This window comes from Sciurus vulgaris (genome assembly GCF_902686455.1).
Source record: "Sciurus vulgaris genome assembly, chromosome: 5".
Taxonomy (NCBI): Eukaryota; Metazoa; Chordata; class Mammalia; order Rodentia; family Sciuridae; genus Sciurus; species Sciurus vulgaris.
Genome location: NC_136465.1, coordinates 70,461,780 through 70,480,457, shown reverse-complemented (window position 1 = coordinate 70,480,457; position 18,678 = coordinate 70,461,780). Strand labels below are relative to the sequence as shown.

Here is an 18,678-nt window from a genome sequence, read left to right as displayed (position 1 = left end):
ATGAAAAACCAGGTGCTGTAAATATGCCCCATGTGCTCAAGAAGGAAGAAGAAAACCAAAACATGATAAGGAGAGGAAGAAAACACATCAGAAAGACTCAGATGGACTAAAGATGGGAAACACAATATTTGAAATGAAAAGATACTGGAGGGGTCTGCATTAGATTAGATACTGCAAAAGAAAACATCCATGTAAACATGTAACAATAGAAACTATCCAAAATGAAGTTCAGAAAGAAAGAAAACAGAAGAAAATTAACAGAGCTTCAGCAATCCATAGGATAATACCAAACAGTTTAATATCCATATAATTGGAGTTCTAATAGAGAAGTGGGAGTGGAAAAATACTTAAGGAAACAAGGGCTGGCTGGGTGTGGTGGCACACACCTGTGATCCCACCAATTTGGGAAGCTGAGGCAGGAGGATCCAAGTTCAAAGACAGCCTCAGCAACTTAGCGAGGTCCTAAACAACTTAGCAGACCCCGTTTCAAAATTTTTAAAAAGTCAGGTGCAGTGGTACATGTCTGTAATCCCAGCAGCTCAGGAGACTGAGGCAAGAGGATCTCGAATTCAAAGCCAGCCTCAACAACTTAGCAAGGTGCCAAGCAACTCAGTGAGACCCTGTCTCTAAATAAAATACAAAATAGGGCTGGGGATGTGGCTCCATGGTCAAGTGACCCTGAGTTCAGTTCCCAGTACCAAAAAAAAAATAAAAATAAAAAATTTAAAAGTGGAGCAGGGAGGATGTGACTCAGTGGTTATATGCTCCTGGATTCAATCCCCGGTGCTAAAAAAATAAAATAAAGAGAGAGAGAGAGAGAGAGAGAGAGAGAGAGAGAGAGAGAGAGAAACAATGGCTGAACAAATTGTCACATTTGCTGAAACAATGCAAGATGGGGAGGCATTTCAAGCAAGAGGGATCGCAAGCAGGACAATAGAAATGACAGCCTTTAGGAGAGAAAACAGAAGGGAGGGAGAATCACAAATAATTTGGCATCACAGAAACAAGAAGGATGAGGTAGACCTAAGAGGGGAACAATGAGGCTGAACAGGAATAGACAGCAGCTCCAAGGAGGCTCTGCAAGCCTCAGTCCTTTGGCCTCACTGGTAAGCCAAGAGGTCACCTTGTCCTGCATAAGTCAAACGTTTTTTTTTTTTTTTAAGCCTAATTCAGACTCTGCTGTTATCCTAAGCAGAAGGATCCAGAGAACAGAAGAACCATTCAAGATCCAGCGTGACCTCTGAGTTTTCAGGCTGCCCCCCCCACCCATGGGGACAACCCAGCTATGATGGGTCCAAGGATGGACCCCCAGGTGGAACAAAAATAGAAGTGACAGATATATTTTACCCATCTCAGAAGGTTCTTCTCCCGGCAATCCCTGTGATGAGAACTCTTAAGCCTCACTTCGCAGATGAAACATATCTAAGAAGTAACATGACTTACCCAAGGCCAGTCAGGGTCCTGAATCCCATGGACTGCTCTTTCCACTGACTCTACTTGTTATAGTCCCATGGTGCTCTGGCACTCCACACTGCTCTGAACAATGTCATTGTCTGTGTTTGTCTCTACAGGCCCACTCAAGCTCCTTAAGGACAGGCCCAGCATCAATGAGCTCCTGAATTGCCACCAAGTAGGTGCTCAATACAGTCCTCAGTGTGCACTGAGCCAAAGGTGATTACCCACCTAACTCTGGGGAAGGAAGGAAGAAATGAGGTCTCTCTGAAGATTTGAAAACAGAACTGTCTCTAGTTGGTCCTCTGCCTGAGGACAGAGAAACAGAAAGAGACAGGCACAGAGATACCAAGACCGACCCACTAACTCTGCTCCAAGGTTGTTACCAGAAAACTCCCCAAGAGGCAAGGATGGGGGCAGGGGTGCTGACATTCCTCTGGACTCTAAATCCTGCTTCCCTTATCAGATTGGCACTAAGCCAAGCACTGTGCTTGCCACCCCCTCCTCCAGGCAGGCACAGGGGAGGAAGAGGAAATGAACTTGAACTTTCCTTCTCTCCCCTTCCCACAACACAGTCTCCCTCCCTCAAGCCCCACCTCCACTCCAGAGTGGGTTGGGCAGCACTTCTTCCCAGAGGTTAAGAATGAGTAAATTCTTGGGCTATTCCTGGAGTCTCGATTTTTATCATCCTTCCATTCTGGTCAATTCTGAAAGGCTAGAGGCCAAGAATGCCAGAGAGAGCTGAGCCCGGCCCACCAAACCTAAAATAACCCACACGTGCCTCTCTCAAGTCCTCATGGATTTGGCCATTGAGTGCATGTTGTCTTACAAAGTTGCCCACAGGCCCTGTGAAGTTCCCTCTCCCACAGGGAGCCAAGAGCTCTGAGGTACCCCTGGGGTTGCTGAGGAAGGTAGGAGCAGGTGTGGGTGTGGCAGAGGGATAGAGGAGATAGAATGCAGGTCAGGACTAGGACACCTGGCTCCAAGCTCCATTGCTCACCTGCCCAGAGATCCCAGGAAAACCAGCCTCAGTTTCCTCAGGTGTGAGACTTCCAAGCAGCTGCCTCCTCGTTTCTCAACTTCCTCTCCACCTCCTTTGAGAAAGAAGGCATAATTCTCCACTCCCAAAGCTGTGGACACTTTCATAAGGAGCTCCAGAGAAATCCCTGCCTTCTCCCCAGAGACATTTCAAACCCTGTGATTATGAAGATGGATGGTGAAGTCAAGCAAGCACTGTGTCCTGCAGGGATGCAGTCAGGGACACGTTTCTTTTTAGATCACATGTGTAGTATTAATTCATTCACAAAATATCTGAGGGGCTGATAAGCATCACTGAGCTCAGTGATGCTTAACATGCACCAGGCCCTGGGTTCAATCCCCAGAACCACACACACATACACAGAGGAGTGTCCACTAGGTGCCAGGCAACGAGAAAATAGGAAAAGCATCAGAGAAGAGAAACTCAAGGCCTCTGCTCTTCAGAAGGAATAAAAAGAGACCCCAAGAGAGACTTAGGCAAGACATTAGAAATACTCCTGCCCCTCTTGGAAAGGAGCCTCTAGCTTAACAGGGAAGCTAATAAGTAAATGAACAGAAAATATAACAGTGGTTACCACAGCCTGGGAAAGGTGGTTAACAGGCACAGGGTGCAGCTAGATAAGAGGAATAATTCCTAATGTTCTCTAGCATAAGAGGGTAATGGTTACAACGGTTAAATATTTCAGAATAGCTAATAGGATTCTGAATGTTCCAAAAACAAAGAAATGACAAAAATCTAAGGTGACAGAAGTGCCTATTTTCCCGATCTGATTACTATATATACTATAGACATTTTGAAGTGCTGTACTGTACCCCATAAATATGGACAATTACTATGTATCAACTAAAAATAAAAAAGAGGGGCTAAGAATGTAGCTCAGCCAGGTGCGGTGGTGCATGCCTGTAATCTCAGTGGCTCAGGAGGCTGAAGCAGGAGGATCATGAGTTCCAAAGTCAGCCTCGGCAACTTAATAAGGCACTAAGCAACTCAGTGAGATCCTGTCTCTAAATAAAATACAAAATAGGGCTGGAGATGTGGCTCAGTGGTCAATGGCCCCTGAGTTCAATCCCCAGAAACAAAAAAATATAATAATAATTAATTTAGTGGCAGAGCATGTGCTTAGTATACTCAGGGCCCTGGGGTTTTTAGAAGAAGGAAAGAAACGCTGGTGTCATCAGAAAATGTCAGTGAGGTTTGCAAAAGTCCTGAGCCCAGGAGTCAGCTCTGTTTGGCATCCTGGGGAGTGAGGAAGGTAGAGATGGTGGCAGGGTTTCAGAAACACCAGAGGCCACATATCAGTCTAGCTCCATGAAGGCCCATGAGCATTTCCTGGCAGTAACTGGCAAGTTCTGGAAGGAGGTGGGGGACCCCTGAGGCTACTCCACTGAAATTTTAAAGAAAAACATCTGGGAACTAGAGGCAATGCTGGGCAAGGTAAGGAAGGAAGCCAGGAGTCTGAATGACTCACCCCTTCTGTGAACCTCATCCCCAAAATGCCTTGCTAAGGTGCTGCCACAGCTGGAAACAGGCTGCCTCCCTAACAGGCAGTGGAATTTCAAGAGAAGATTCCTGAGGACCAGACTCCAAAGGAGCATCTAATAGCAGAAATTCTGGCAGCTGACCAGCTTCAGACTGTGGTTGGCCCAGGTGAGTTTCTTTCCAGATTTGAAACTCACTATCCTCTTCCTACCCTCATCCACGAATATGTATTGAGGGCTTCTCTGGGTGGGGCAATCTTCTAATAATGGGGATCTGCTAGATCCCTAGGCCATCCTCCCCAACAGACACTAATGTTTGGGTTAGGGTGGCATTAGGCAGCCTTCCCTGTTCATCTTCTATAGCTGACTCCCTCTTCACTGCCCTGAAGGTGCACAGAGATGGACCAGACTTCATGTGTGAATTGGAGACTAGATCCTTCCTTTCTAATCTTCTTCCTCTCACTAGCCCATTAGCCAGAATCAGAGCACAAGCTCAGTACAAATGATTTAAAGAGTACCTGTAGGCACTAAAGGAGATAGGTCGTGCATGCTAGAGTCACCTTCCACCTCTTCTCTTGCCCAGAATCAGGGCTCATACTCAAGAGCCATCAGTTAATGGACAAACCCCACCCCTACCCAGCCAGATACCATGTGGGCCTAAGAAACCAGGCTGTCAGCCTGTCCCCCAGAACTTGGGACAATTCTGTGGCTTCCCAACTTGGTATAAATGGGTTCTACATTAGTATTAGAATCCCAAAGGTGAGCACACAGCAGGAGTATTCACAGGGAAGACAATGTATATGATTCAGGTCCTCCAGCCCAAGACTCTGAATGCTTCTCACAGGCATCATGTTCACCAGCATATCAGGACATGAGCTCCTCGGAAGAAGCAGCCCACCTGCCTGATCTTTTCCAAACTGCAGTGTGCAAGCCAAGAGCAGGCTCAGGGCACCCACCAGTTCACCCAGCCCTGGTATTTCTAACTTCCCTCTCAGTTCACATAGGATGGTCCCTCTGGGAAAGCCACACCCATATTACAGAGATGCTGCCTCTGCTGCAGTGTCCTTGAAACACAGTCCTCAGAGCCCAAGGCACAATCCAATGAGTAGCCTCAGGGGAGGACCATCCTTATCCTTATAGGGACATCCAAATTTGTTAAACGACTTTGACATATTTGGATAAGCAGTGGGTAAGGTGGACAATGGAACTAGGTACCATCATATTTTATGTCCATTAAGATGTGACTTTTCTGGGCAGTGAGACTTCCCAGGTGGGTCAAAGCAGATACCACCTTTGAATTCTACATAGAGGGCTCTGTCTGTATGTATAGCAATTTTTACCCAAGTATTTGGGATTGAACCCAGGGGCATTTTATCATCCTCAGTCCTTTTTAGTTTTCATCTTGAGACCGGGTCTAAGTTGTCCAGGTTGCCGCAAACTCTCAATTCTCCTGCCTCAACTTCCTCAGTCACTAGAATTACAGGTGAGTAACATGATGTCCAACAATCTATAGCAATCTTACCCCTTCCTGCATGGTTTGCTGCCTTCAGAGTCCACTCCTGGGTACCAGAGATGCTATGGGAATAAATCTTACAAGGAAACAAGAAAACTAGATAAAACAAAAAGATAGTCAACAGCTGCAAACAGAAAGGTTGATGACTTATCTAATCCTGCATTTGGCTAAAACTCTCTTATTGCACCAAGTAACTGGGCCAAAAGCTGCCTCAGTCTTTAAGGAATCAGTGTTCAATAATTATTTGCTGATTAACAACACTATGTTCCTTGAGCGTGCTGAAGTTTGACCCATCCTCATAGCCATGGAGAACCAGTAATAATGGGGAAGTAGAACAGAGAAGTTAGAAATCAGAGAGGGCCTCCTGGGTCTCTGCTTATGAGGAGTTGACCTACTATCTGCTTCAAACTAGCAAACTCTCAGTTAGAGCAGGCTAAGGACCTCCATCCAGATTTTCCAATTGCTTGGCCAAAAGGAGTTGCTGAGGTTTCTGGTCTTGCCAGATTGCTCAAAGGTTTGCAGAGTCAGCTTTGCATGTTTCCATCAGCACTGAGCACTGTAAATATTAAGCCTGTAAGCTGATTAGATATCATTAACCCTGCAACAAGAGCACAATGCTGGCACCCCCAAGTCACCCAGATGCACCAGGGACATTCCTGAGTGTGGCACCAGGCCATGCTCCCTCCTGTTCCACAGCCTTCACCAACTCCTTTGCTGAGCTATATCAGGCCTCCCACATTGGGACTGTGGGGGAGGAGGTGGAGGAGGAGAATGGCCAAGAGGCTGTGCCATAGGGTGCAGAATGCTTTCACAGTGAACCTTACTGCCACAAAACACTTCTTTTCCAAAAGATGCTGAGAGGGAGCAGGGAGAAAATAAAACACTGCAGGGTTTGCAAATGTGAAAGCCCACTTTGCCTTTGTTCTAATTTGATGAATGCACAAACCGCCAGGCAGATGACAGGCAAAAGAACACTCTTGTGCTGGGAGAGTGTTTTTCATCGGGTCCAGTGAGCAAGGTGGAGGGTTGGGGTGGGCGGCTTGATGAATAACCAGAGCTGGGGAGAATTCCCCACCAGCAGATCCATGACAGTATCTCAAAACTGGGACTTAAGGATTTATTAATGCTCCATTGCTCACTCTTTCCTTGCTTCCTCCTGCCTCCTGGCCACTGGTGACATTTCAGAGAGGGAAGAGCTACCAAGTCAGGGCATGAAAAGAGAAAACTATAAAAATGAGCACCTTGCGGGAAGACAAAATGTCAAATCTACCATGAATTGCCTGAGAAGGAAAAGATAACATCTCACAGACCTAGGTACTCTTATTTTACATGTGAGATTACTAGAAGATGTAAGGGAAGCCTGAGCATAGTAGATGCAGTATTTGTTGGCAAATCAATGAGTGAAATTCCAGCAGTGGCCTGGACCTGGAGTGACCAGCTGGCTTTGTTAAAGGCCCATCATTTACAGATTCATATTTTTTTTAAATATTTTTAGTTGTAGATGGACACAATATCTTCGTTTTTTTACATGGTGCTGAGAATCGAACCCAGTGCCTCACATGTGCTAAGCAAGTGCTCTACCACTGAGCTACAACCCCAGCCCACAGACTCTCATTTTTCAGATATGTCATGAAAATTAGCAAGGGGTACCAAGAAGCCAAGTTCTTGGTTCTTCGATTTCAGAGGGCAGGAAGATTGAAATAGATGGTTCAAGGAGTCCTAGGGCCGTAAACACTATTACAAAGTCTAAGCCTCTGCTGGCACTAGCCCTGTACACACACAGCAAATCCACCTCAAACTGCACTTCTAACCAACATGAAAAGTGTCCTGGCTAGGCATGATAGCACATGCCTATAATCCCAGCAGCTCAGGAGGCTGAGGTAGGAGGATCTTAAATTCAAAGCCAACCTCAGCAACTGAGCAAGGTTCTGAGCAACTTAGCAAGCCCCTGTCTCAAAATAAAACATAGAAAGGGCTGGGGATTGACGCAGTGGTTAAGGGAACCTGGGTTCAATCCCTGGTATCAAAAAAAAAAAAAAAAAAAAAAAAAAGCCCTGCCCTTGCCAAAGTCTGTGGTTGGCCTATCAGGGGCAAAGAGTAGGCTGAGAAGAAAGGGGGATTACTGTCTTCCAAAGACCTTTGAGGTCTATTCCCAAAGATTCCTATTCTCGAACACCTGGACAAGAGAGAGGTTGCACATCCCTGCCCTCCCATCCCTGAACACACACTCTTGGATGTGGCATATGTGGCATGGCCATTCTGCCACCAGGGGTGCCGTCTCTCCCACCCCTGGAGCTCCACTAGTCTTGAGACTTGCTTTTACCAACAGTAGATGGATACTGTGTTTTGGAGGTTTCCAAGCCCAGATCTTACAAGAAGACTCCATTTTCTCGTGAAAGGTTAGTTTCCTTGACAGTGAAAAGTCACAATGGGGAAAGAAGCCTCCTGATTCTCTTGGATCATCCAGTCCTCGCAAAGCCACCAGATAACTGTCACCACATTAATGAGCTCAGGAGTGACCAGCTGAGCCCAGCCTGAAGGTGAGCAAATGAAAGCCACAGCACAGCAGGCAAATGAAATTATGGGTATGTGAATCCATTAAATTTGGGGGTGCTCTGTTGTGCTGCATAAATAATTGATTTTAAAAACACATTCAGCAAGTCTAGGTGACCATTGAGAATAATGGGGTCGTTCTTATGTGGAAAGACGACTAAAGAACTTGAAGAACAGTAAGTCCAATATGATTGATTCTATCTGCAGACATTGAGAAGATGACTAGGTGGATGCTAGTTTAGCATAAAAATATCTGAAATGAATAGAAACCAAAGTATTAACAGTGATTATCTCTGAAGGGCAGGATTATGGGAGATTTTCCTGTTCTATAATTTATACAATATTTGAATATTAAAATGAGATTTATTTTTGTAACAGAAAGATGCTTTTTAAAAAATTCATGTTTCCCAAAACATCCATTTTCATTACCCCTGCTCCCCACTGCCAGCCTCCTAAACCTGAGCTGCTCCAGGCAGCATTCAAGGTACCCCAGATCAAGGACCCCTCACTCTGTCTAGCCATACCTCTCACTCTCCACCCAGACTTATGCTCACCTCCCCACAACCTCAACCTCAGATTTTCACCCCCAACTGCAACCATGCAAAGAGCCCCTTTCCTTTGCCTCCCCAGATCCCCGCCCTTCCTCCAGGCTCTGATCCATCTCCCCTGAGTTCTTCTATAGATCCTCAAAAACAATTCCACTGACCTTGCCCTTGATTGAACAGTGGCCTGTGTTATTCTCCCTGCACTGCTGGTACAGACCACTCCTTACAGATACCCATTAACCAGCCACCGCCATCCCCAGCTTCTCTAACAGTGTCAGAGAGGCAGAGCCAAGCAGGGAGTTCCAAACCCTCTTCCCTCTCTGCCCTGCAAAACCTGGACAGAGGTGAGGACCCCATCCCAACCTGGTCCTTCCTCCCCTTCCCCACCCACACCCAGCAGCAAAGCAGTGAGAGAGTCAGTGTGAATGGCTGTTAATTTCAAGTGACTCATGCCATGGCTGATGCTGTAAGTACTCTGCTTCCCCACCCGCTGGGTCCACATACTGCATCCATACATACATACATAATGGTCAAACAGATCCACACTCTGGCTTCAAACCTAATTGCCTTCCTGGGGGACACAACAGCTCTTCCTCACTCAGGTTCTTGCAATCTACACATCCAGTTTTTAAACAAAGCTGTTTAGAATCTCCCAGGATTAAGATGAGTGGAAAATTGCAAGCCCAGACCTCTACCTCATTTTCTCTAAAACAAAACATGTCACTCTGCATGCTCACACACCCAGAAACATACTCTGTTCAAATCCTGGCAGTCACCCTGCCCCTCAGAGCCCTCCTATATATACAGCTTGACCCAGAAGAGAGCTGGGGCTCACTGAGGCAGGATGTGCTCCCCTGGGCACCTCTCACTCCAGGGCTTATTGAGAGCTTAAGACCCCCAAGCCTCAGTCTCCATACTGTGACAGGTAGCAAAGGGAGAAGCCATAGGCAGGGCTGCCAGGTGCTATGCCCACTAAGGGGGCTTCACATCACAGGTATAAACTGATCTACTGAGCAGGCACAGGTGGATCTGTCTCAACTGAGTTCAAGAACAATGCAGGAGAACTCCCACCCACACAAACCCTTATAGGCATATCCCATCACACACACACTAAGACAGGGTACACATGAACTTGCCTACAAACCAGGTAGGTCACACGGAGTTCCAACCCTGCTCTGAGCATACTCCACAAGATCACTTTCCCTGCCATCTACTATTCTCAGAGGCTTTCTCCTTGACTTTGAACCTGACATGCTCCCCTCATTGGGAGTAGAAGAAGCACATACTGTGTGCTACCAGCAACATGTGCACCCTACAATTGAGGGAAATGTACATGCAGGTGTACACACAGCCAGGGCCACAGCCCACCAGGGTTCTAGAAGGCTGTCCCAGGCAGAGATGGACATTGTTCTAATTGTACAATAATATATTTATTTTAATTTTTGTTTTTAACCTGAGGAAAGGTCATTTTTCAAATCTGCACAAAGGTGCTATGCAAGTTACTAAGGCCAAGGCCTGAAGAAGATCCTGCACCAAAGACCACAGGCCTCTCCAGAACTCTTGCAATGACAGCCAAGCCATCCCAACAAGTGGGGGAATCCTAGGAGGCACCTATCAAGTTTCCTGGTCCCTCAGAACACTTGGGCTGTTTTTTACACCACCCTTTCCTGTAGGAATCACAAAATCAGACATTTTAACAAATGCTGAGAGTAGAGACAGTCACAAGACTCTTAGAAAGCAAGCAAGTGTTCAAAGTATAATCCATTTCCAGCCATCTGCCACACAGCGGATGAGGTGGGGAAGAAAAGGCAGGAGGGGTGTGGTAATCTCCAAACTGCAGACAATATTAAACAAGGGATAGTCCCCCAAAGTCTACATTGGGTCCTAGAGTGTTGACTGAACCACTCAGGGTGTGACACTGGCTTACAAGGTCAACAGAAGAACTCCTCGTCCCCTTCCCACTCTCAGAAGCCCCAGGCTGGTTCCAGCTGAGTTTTTAGTTGCATGTTGGTCTAGCTGAACTACACCCAGGCACTTTCTCTTTTCATGATGCTGTGGATACAACCACAGTTGGAATTCTTAACCTACAGGGCTAGAGTCCAGCCATGGAGCCTTCTAACTTGTAACTGCACTGGCAGGGGCAGGAGGCAGAGAGTTCAAATGAAAGCAGCTGCACCAATGAGGCAAAGAGATGGCCACTTAGTGTAGCCATCTCTGTAAACAATCTCTGCACACCCCCCATCAGAAATCAGGGCGCCAGGTTTACTCATTAACCTCTTTCCTCTGCTATCCACCTCTAGACCAGCAGCAGAGAAGGCATTAGCAGGAGGAAGAGGAATTAGGATCTTCCAGGACTGCAAGCCAAAATTCAGGCATGTTCTACCTCCAAAACAACCTACAGCAGAGCTAAAAAGGACCTTGGCCATGAATCATCTAACCTCCCATTTTCAGGTAAGGAAACAGGACTGAAGAAAGCAATTAATCTGCAAAGGTCACTTGCAGTGAGAGGAAGGAACAGAAACCAGAATGAGAGCCTCCCTCCCCGGAGCTGGTCATGATTCCAGAGGTCCATAAGCATGACAAGAAATGGCAAAACCAAAGCCATGAGAGAGGATAAACTTCCTGTATGCAAAGTCCTTCACTCAGGTCTCTTTCATTCTAGCTTCAACACAGACTACAGAACCAAGACAATCATCTGGCTAGAAATGGTGTGATGTCAGAGGCTGTCTGTCCACAAGGCCACACAGGCCTCCTGGGCTGCTCCCCACCAAGTTCTGTCTGGCAGGGCCCACCAGAAACAGGCCCCACAGGATCTGTGATGAGGTAAGAGGTGCTGCACATGGACCACCATTCTCTTGTCCTCAGGTCCCTGCTTCTCTGCCACCTAACTGTCACCAGATTGTGTTTTCTTGGCCTAAGCCCATGTGCCTGGCTACACGGCACGGTCCAACTATAGGTGGTGCCCCAAATCCCAGAGCTGTGAGAATGAAAGTGGACACTCATGCAGGTCCCAAGAGGGACAAAGACTCAAAATGGGAGTTCACACATTCCTGCACAGGCAGGCTCTGGAAGGGCCTTGCAGAGGATTCCCTGGGAGATTGAGAAGAATGGCACAGATCTGTAGAAGGCCAGGCAGAACACCTGGGTTGGAATCCCTGCTCACCTAACACAGGAGAAACTGTAAAATGCAGGAGAATGATAGCTACCACAAAGGACTATGATGAAAGTGCAATGAGATTTAAATCAGAATTTAGTATAATTACACTAAGTTCATTGTGAACCTATGAAAGAGTCTAAAAACTGGGGCTGATGATGACAAATATGAATAAGAACAAAGCATGGCGGGACAATAAGAAGTACAGGGCCACTCTTGGGCCACCAAATAATCCCTGCTGGAACTTAGACAAGGGACTCTTGAGGCAAAATAAGCCACCAGTCAGTACCATTCAGTTCCCCTCTTTCTCCACCAACCACACTGCTGGGTTCACGGAAGGTAAGAGATTTACAAATCACCCAGCAGGGAGAAGCCACAGGATAAAATGCACATAAATTAAAACATAAAAAGGCCCAGGTCTGTAAGCAGCTCCCCCAGGGAGCCTGAATCAGCACCATCCACACGGGCTGCCAGTAGCTTCTGCCTGCTAGCTCAGCAGGGGCCTCCATGCACAAGTGCTGGGAACAAAGACATGCCATCAGCAAGACCCCAGGAGCCTGGAGGAGCAGAGAGGGGGCACTCCTGCAGCAGCCAGCAAAGAGGAATGGAGACACACAGGACTGGCCGGGACTCCTGCAGCTTCGTTCCTGGCCTGCTGGTGAGAGGCCAAGCCACTCTGGCTTCCCAGCCTGCTGGGAGGAGACAGGAAGCAGGAAGTTACAAGCCTCTCCTGCTTCCCTAAGCTTCCTCCACACAATTGGGGTGGCCAAGAAAGAAACTAAGAGTACTCTCAGCGGTCAATCAGAAAACAGCAGAGCTCCAAAGCCCAATTTAAAGATCTTATAAATTCCAAGTCAAGAGCAAGGGCAGAGGAACATCTAGAAAATGTCAGCATTTATTCTGTCCTTCCCAACCCACAGTTAAAGGGCAAGAAAGACTGACTTTAGTTTATAACACACAGACTTTCAGAGGCCCCAGCATAAAATGGACCCAGGCTGACACTGACCTCTTTTTGTTGTATTTTCTGCAAACACCGTGGTCCCAGAATATTCCTGCAGGAAAATAAAAAAATTATCGCCATTCTGCTATGAAGTCACTCTAGGGAGAATTCTGTCCAGCAATGACCACCCTTTGGGGCAACAGTCTCCCATAAGGACCCTATTGATTCAACAACTGGAAAAGGCCAAAAATGGCAAACAGATTCCAGCTGTGGTGCAATTCCACTCAGCTGGTGGTGGGTGCCTAAAGTATTATGAGCAGAACCCGAACCCTGGCTCAGCAGGAGAGACAGCTGTAATTGATTAGTGATGTCTGCTATGGACTGCTATGGGCAGTTAGAGAAGAAACAGTATCCATGTCACATATTTATTGTCCCTGGGCTAAGGGCATCTAATGATTTAACATTTTGACCACTCAAAAGAGATGCAAAGTTTAAAGATACCTAAAAGTGTATAACTTCCCTGAGACATAAGACTGATTAGCATATACTATGAGGCTGATAAAATGGAATGGGACACTGTATTATTTTCCTCCCTATCATGTCCAAAGCTACTCTTAATGGCACAGTAGAAACTAGTACACAATGACCATCAAGTGAGAGATAAAACTACAGCAGAAGTTGGAAGGGCAGTTAACTTGGAGTGTGAGGATATATACAGGAAACACTTGACTCTCCACAGAAACATGACTCTGGAGAAAGTCAGGCTGTGTGCAAATATTGCTGTGGAAGCAAATATGGGATTCTGGAAGGCACAAGTCTTGTTTCTTGAGGTCAGGGGTCCACACTGTGCCTAGTGTATGCCTCTCAGCAGTGAGTACAGTGAGAACGTAAGAGGATCCACAACCTGGAGGGACTCAGAATCTAGTCAGAGAAATGATACCCTATAGAAACTGCAAACAGCATCATATTTTTCACAATCACCCAGCTCAGAAGCAGCTTCAATGCTTCTTTGAGGCCTCATCTGATCAATTCATAAATGGTCTCGGTCCTATTTCCAAAATGCCTCAGGGTCATTCTTCCACACCATTCTTCATGACTACCCAACCACTCTCCCCACCAAGATTTCCCCTCTTCTCACATCTCTGTCTCCCACTCCTTAAGCCCAGGCCTGCTTCTGTAACTCAAAACCAGCTCAGGTCCCAGGGTCCCCCAAGGTTGACCAGTCCAATGCCTGCATGTGGTGGGCACTCAATTTCTCTTGAATGAATGAATGGAGGAAGAGATGAAACTCTTTGGCTGGACATTTGAAGTCACTCAGTCTACCTGTCTAGTCTTTTCTCCAATGGCTTCCCTCCACACATTCCACACAATGGCCCCACTGGGCTACTCATACACCCAACCACATTCTCAGTGCCTATCCTCAGGCTGATCCTTCCTCCTTCTGTCTGAACTCAAGCCTCCCTTCAATACTGGCAACCACTACAATCTGTTGCATAAAGCACTCCTTCTCAGTTAGGGCCACTGATACACATTTGAACCCACTTAACAGTTTTCTCTCAGAAGTCACTCACTTTGTACTTTGAACTGTCATTTTCAAACCCCTTTCTAACACCCTTACTGGATTACACACCCCATGAAGACAAGGGCTTTTTTTTCTTTTTTATTTTTGTATCATCAGAACAGAGTGAGGGTGTGCTAACGCACACCTATAATCTCAGTTACTCAGGAGGCTGAGGCTGGAAAATCACAAGTTCAAGGCCATCCTGGGCAACTTAGAGAGACCCTGTCTCAAAACAGAAATTAAAAAGGATTGGGGACATGTTTGTAATTCCAGACACCCAGGAGGCTGAGGCAGGAGGATTGCAATTTCTAGGCTAGCCTTGGCAACTCAACAAGGCCCACAGCCACTGAGCAAGACACTCACTGGAAACAAAACAAAACAAAAAGGACTGGGAATGTAGTTCAATCAGAGGTAGAGCATGCCTGGGTTCAATAACCAGTATCAGGGGGAGGGGAAGCTTAGCACAGACTCTTGTACATAACACACATGCTAAGCATTTGAGAAATTCCTTAAGAATCACCCAAGGCAAAGTCTGAAAGCCAAGAATCAGGCAAAGGCAGAAAATGTCATAGAATTTCCACAGAAAAAGAGGCTCATTTGGGATGGGTGGTCAGGGAAGGTTCCCTGAAAGAAATTATACATGCACAGAACCTTGAAGGACAGGAAGAAGGTATGGGAAAAGCATACTAGGAAAGTGAAAGAGTATGAACTTGGTACAAAAAAGGAAAGAATGAAGCATGTTTGGAAGATCAGTCTGGCTAGACCCTGGGCTTCCTAGAATTAGAGTGGGAGATGAGGCTAGATAGGCAGGCTGGGGCTGGCGAAGGATGCTGACTGCCAGGTTAAGGCATCTGGACCAGATCCATTCCCCCTTAGTCAGTGGGGATGACGACCACAGCAAGCCTGGGGCTCAATGGGAAAAGAAAAGAAGTCTTGTCCTCTCTTGTTCCAAGAATATTAGTCGAGTCTCCCCAGCTAGGTTATAAATAACAGCCTCCATTTACTGCACACCTGCTGCATATGAGGCCCTAAGCTACGTGCTTCACATACATTGTCTCATTGCTCCTTCCCACAGTCCTGAGAACTTGGTATTGTTATCCTCACTTTGTAAGCTGGAAGCTGAGGCCAAAAGAGGTGATGGCCCGTGCCCAAGGCCTTACCTACTCACACGTTTACTTCACAGTCCTGGCATGGAGGTTAGAGAGCCAGGATGCAGGAGGGCACTCCTGTCAGCTAGCCAGGGCCCAAGGGCTACCCACTGATGCTGACTGCCTCTCTACAACTCTCTTTATTAACCACTCATGGGCAGTACATATTAAGCACATAGTGGGATCTTAATAAGCACACCACACTGCACTTAGAATGGTGGTTGCCAGGGCCTTGGAGGACCAGGAAACTGGGAATTGTTATTTAATGGATAGAGTTTCAGTTTTGCAAGATGAAAAGTTCTGGAGATCTGTTGTGCAATAATATGCTACTGAACTGTATACATCAGAGCCCTTAAAAAAAAAATTAGATCGGCTGGTGTGGCGGCACAGGCCTGTAATACAGTGACTTGGGAGGCTGACACAGGTGGATCACAAGCTCAAGGCCAGCCTCAGCAACAGCAAGACCCTAAGCAACTTATTAAAACCTTGTTTCAAATTTAAAAAAAAAAGGTGGGGGGCTGGTGATGTGGCTCAATGGGTTCAATCCCCAGTACCCAAAAAAAAAAAAAAAAAAAAAGGTTAAGATGGTACATTTCACATTGTGTTTTTTGCCACAATTAAAAACCTCACATAAATAAAACACTTAATAATTGTTTAGCTGGCTGCTGATATCATACTATTAATTATGTGATTCTGGAAGAGACTCTAGAAACATTTTAACTCAATATCCCTCCAAATCAAAGAGTTGGAAAGGGGAGATAGCATGTCCAAAGTTGCACAAATAGGTGGTGTTACGAGCTAAGACAAGGCTCAATGTAAGTAGGGAAGAAAGGCACATGGAAAGAGGGGTCAGAAGCCATGGGCTCAAGTTTTGCCTCTCTCTTAATGAGTCTTATGACCTTAGAGAAGATGTTTATTCCTGCTAAGTCTCATTTTTCTAACCTATAAAGAGGCAACTAAAATAAGACACCCTTCACAAGGATATGTATGAATTGAACAAAATTAAATACAGCTAATGTGCAGTGAATATACTGGTCAACTATAAATGACTTTATAAATACTCATTATTCTTTTTTAATTTAATTTAACTAAATGGACCTTTATTTATTTATTTATATGTGGTTCTGAGAATTGAGCCCAGTGCCTCACACATGCTAGGCAAGTGCTCTAGCACTGAGCCACAACCCCAGTCCTATAAATGACATTTTTAAAACATTACATTTTTTATGTGACTCAAGCATAGTTTTGTTTTTTATTTTTTACTTATTTTTTTGGTCCTGGGTATGGAACCAGGGTGTTTAGCCACTGATCCACATCCCCAGTCCTTTTTATTTTTTATTTTGAGACAAGTTCTTGCTAAGTTGCTTAAAGCCTCACTAGGTTGCTGGGGCTGGCCTTGAACTTGCCGTCCTCCTGCTTCAGTTTCCTGAATACTCATTATTCTTATTAATATGAAATCTCTGTTCACAGATTTAAAGAGCTCTACCAGAAGATTAAAACCTGATTAAGTCAAACAAACAAAAACCCCATTCCATTCTGGAACACTCTCAACTGTCCATGGCCTTGTACATAGCACGTCTTCCATGAGTGAGAGTAAAAGTGAATTATACCTCAGGTTCTATGCACCCCAATCCTCTTCCCTCTCTTACTCCCAACCTACAGCCCAGCTATATCAGCCATGGTAGGATCAGGCTGAGGGTAGGAAGCTGGGGTGATTGTCTGCCTCTCTGGCTGCATTCCGCAGCTAAATATAAATGATTTGTCCAGTCCACTGTTTGAAATTATGCATAATCCCTCTCCTCCCCTCCCCATTCCTCATGATGGCAAGCTGACTGCAAATCTTTATAGCAGTATATACATACGAAAGCTTCACTCCAGCTATTTTTAGTAAAGAAAAGGGAGATGTCAGGTACACGTGAGTCCTAGTCTAGGAAAGCTTCCTGGAGGAGGAAATGCCTGAGTGGCCCCAGAGAAGGGGACAGCTGCAGGTCAGAAAGGCGAGGTTACATCAAATCAAGAATGTTGGTTCCTTGAACCCAGCCTGGGAACCTGCTATTTTTTATCCCGTCTTGCGGGGCACGAGGAGGAAAGGTCAACTTAGCTCAGGGAATCCCACATTACCTCAAGGCTGTCAACTTCCCTAGACTCCTCCCTAGGCATTTGGGGAAAGAGGCAGGAAAGAGTGACCAACACCTTTTTGAAAGACAGAAATCCCAAATTTTAGTTCCAAGATGCACTATTACAAATACTGTTCTCATAAGCTAGTTGCTTGTTTGGATTTTTTTTTTTTTTTTTTTTTTTTTTTAACCACAAGAAAGTTTTTAAAAGTCCCAAACTTGAGTGCACAGATGGGTTGCATCCCGGACCTAGGGACGTGCCAAAGCCCTGTCACTCTGAGTGCTGATCTGCCAGCAGTGGCCCAAGAAGTGGTTGGGGATACCCAGGGAGCTGCAAGCAGTATCCCAACCCTGCCCAAAAGGTCCTGGTCCTCTCTATGTGCCCTGTATGAACTGTCAAGCCGGTCTACTGGGCCCTTGACAGCTCCGACGGGTCTCCCTTTCTGATGTATCCTACGAACCCCCCATCCCTCCCGTGGGCTTCCGTTGTCCACTCTCCCGCAGCCCCATACCCGAAAGGTCTTCTTCCCAGCCTCTCCCCTGGCAGACTCCGGTCGGCTGAGTGACTGGGCTCCGCACTCACCTTCCCGCCCCCCTCTCGCGGCGCCTGCCCCATTCCTCCTCCTCTCGTCCCACTGCCGCCCTGCCCACACCGCCTCCCCAGAGTACCGCCTCCCCGGGGCGCCCCCAGCCGCTTCCCCCCTCTCGGGACTGGGTGGGAGGCTTGCCTGACCAACCGAGCAGCAGCCCGACCCCCCGCAACTTTGCGCCTCTGGAGCCCCGCGCCGCCACCCGGCCGCACTCACCGCGCTTGCCGGAATGTGGGCTCCCAGCTCCGCTCGCTCTCCCGCACCGCCGCCGCCGCCGCCGCCAGCGGAAACGGGGGGCGGGGCCGGGGTGGGGGCGGGGCCTGGCCGGGAACGCCGAGGCCGCGGGCGGGGCGGAGCCAACGAGGGGCCGGAGCCCGGTTCGGGGGAGCGCGCGTGGGAATAGCGCGCGGCGCGAGCCAGAAGCCGCTGCTCGGGCTAGGCTGAGGGCGCGGCGGAAAGCGCTGAGCAGAGAGCCGCCACAGGAGCCCACTCCAGCACCCCGGCCGAGTCCCCAGCCTTAGACCTGAGGGAGGCCAGTCCCGCCTGGGCGCTTCCCTCTGCGGAGAAGACTCCCTCCGCATCCCACCA

The 18,678-nt window shown here is 47.1% G+C and overlaps 1 protein-coding gene across 2 annotated transcripts in view; it reads right to left on the bottom strand.

The window, feature by feature from the left end:
* The window catches only part of TSPAN9 (tetraspanin 9), a 193,242-nt gene extending 174,855 nt beyond the window's left edge, over positions 1–18,387 (bottom strand). The window contains exons 1-2 of one of the 2 annotated variants that reach the window (XM_079142014.1): positions 18,307–18,387; positions 12,741–12,786 (exon numbers count right to left, since the gene is read on the bottom strand). The gene's annotated coding sequence lies outside the window, so the exon portion shown is untranslated. The remainder of the gene's footprint in view (positions 1–12,740; positions 12,787–18,306) is intronic. The other variant, XM_079142017.1, reaches the window with a different exon arrangement.
* Positions 18,388–18,678: the final 291 nt, after the last annotated feature.